At 45.0% G+C, this 1,978-nt stretch overlaps 1 non-coding gene across 1 annotated transcript; it reads right to left on the bottom strand.

Annotated features, from left to right (window-relative positions):
• Positions 1 to 1,694: 1,694 nt before the first annotated feature.
• Positions 1,695 to 1,767, bottom strand: TRNAW-CCA (transfer RNA tryptophan (anticodon CCA)). The gene has a single exon. It is a non-coding gene; the product is annotated as a tRNA-Trp (tRNA).
• Positions 1,768 to 1,978: the final 211 nt, after the last annotated feature.

Genomic DNA, 1,978 nt, shown 5'->3' on the forward strand with positions numbered 1-1,978 from the left:
ACAGTGCTCTTGCAGTGCACCCAGGAAACTGAGTGGCCAGGACCGGGGAGATGATTAAGATGCATGGCCCACCTGGGGCAGTGCTCTCGCCAAGCACCTGGTCACTTGAGTTGCTTGGACCTGGGAAGGGCACAAAACGCATGCCCAACCAAGTCTGTATGCTTGCAGAGTACCTGAAAACCTGAACCTGAGTGGCTTAGACCTGGGAAGTACACGAAACACAGGGCCCGCTTTGGACAGTGCCCCTGCAGAGCACCCTGGAGCCTGAGCAGTGTAGACCCAGAAAACAAACACTGCGAGCCAGACCAAACCCAGTGTGGTCCATAAAGTGTGAGCACTCCCCACACATGCCAGCAATATTTGTTTGCAGTGTCTCCTCCCTCCCCACAACACAACTGAATAAATGAGCCTAAATAAGTGACCACCTACACCCCTTTGTGTCAGGGTGGAAATTAGACACCAAAGAGACTTGCAAACAGAGGAAGCCAAAATAAAAAAAGAAGACTGAACCACTCTAGAAGTGACAGGTGCAACAGGTTAAAACCCTGTAGTTAACATTGACTAGGCATTGGAGGGGGCCTATAGACCTTGAGAACAAGTATAAGCTGGAACAAGGAACTATCTGAAACTGAACTGATCCCACACTGCCCACAACAGCTCCAGAGAAATTCCTAGATATATTTTTACTATTAATTACTTTTCAATTTTTTAAAGTTAAGTTCTTTATTATCCTTTAATTTTCATTTTTATAACCTATTATTAACCTTGAAAAAGGGCCCTATTTTAAAGCAAATTTCATATATATATATAATTATAATTTTGTGATTGACTTTGTTTTGTATTTTTAATACTGTATTTTTGAAAGTCCACCCTCTACCCTAGGTTTTCAATATTTACTTTTTAGTATTTGTTGTCAATTTTGTACCTTTAAGAATCAAACTGTCAATACCCATTTTCACTTAGGGGTGTGATTACTGGCTTGATTGCACTCTCCCCTTTTGACTCTCCCTTTTCTCCCCCAGGTCACCTCTACCTCCTCCTTTCCGCTTCTCTTCTCTACTTAACCCTGTGAATCTTTCTGGGTATTCCAGGCTGTGGAGAACACTTAGGGAACTGATTACTGGCTAGATTTGTCTCTCCCCTTTTGGCTCCCTCTCTTCTCCCCCTGGTCACCTCTATCTCCATCCTCCCTCTTCTTTTCTCTATGTAACTCTGTGAACCTCTCTGGGTGTACCGTGCTGTGGAAAATTGTTTCACCATTAACCTAGATTTTATCATCTGTGCTGTATGGATGGAGAAGTCTTGAGGCTGTAAGAATAAGACTGAAAGGCAGAGGCAGGAGGCTTAACTCCAAAACTTGAGAACATCAGAGAACTCCTGATTCTAGGGAACATTAATAGACAAGAGTTCATCCAAAAGCCTCCATACCTACACTGAAAGCAAGTTCCACCCAAGAATCAAAAAGTTCCAGAGCAAGGCATATCACACTAATTCTCCAGCAAAGCAGGAACACAGCCCTGAGCATTAAAAGACAGGCTTCCAAAAACGATGCCAAACCAATAAAGAAAGTGAAGTTACTCAGTCAGGTCTGACTCTCTGTGACCCTGTGGACTGTAGCCTACCAAGCTCCTCTGTCCATGGGATTCTCCAGGCAAGAATACTGGAGTGGGTTGCCATTTCCTTCTCCAGGGGATCTTCCTGACCCAGGGATCGAACCTGGGTTTCCTGCATTGGAGGCAGACGCTTTAACCTCTGAGCTACCAGGGAAGCCCTGCCAAACCCATAGACACCCCCAAACTCACTACTGAACACTTAATTGCACTTCAGAGAGAAGAGATCCAGCTCCACCCACCAGAACACAGACTCAAGCTCCCCTAACCAGGAAACCTTGACAATCCACTAGTCCAACCCCACCCACAGAGAGCAGGCTCCACAATAAAGAGCAATGACATACTTCCAGCCTACAGAAAGGGTACCC

This window comes from Ovis aries, chromosome X (assembly GCF_016772045.2).
Source record: "Ovis aries strain OAR_USU_Benz2616 breed Rambouillet chromosome X, ARS-UI_Ramb_v3.0, whole genome shotgun sequence".
NCBI classification, from domain to species: domain Eukaryota; kingdom Metazoa; phylum Chordata; class Mammalia; order Artiodactyla; family Bovidae; genus Ovis; species Ovis aries.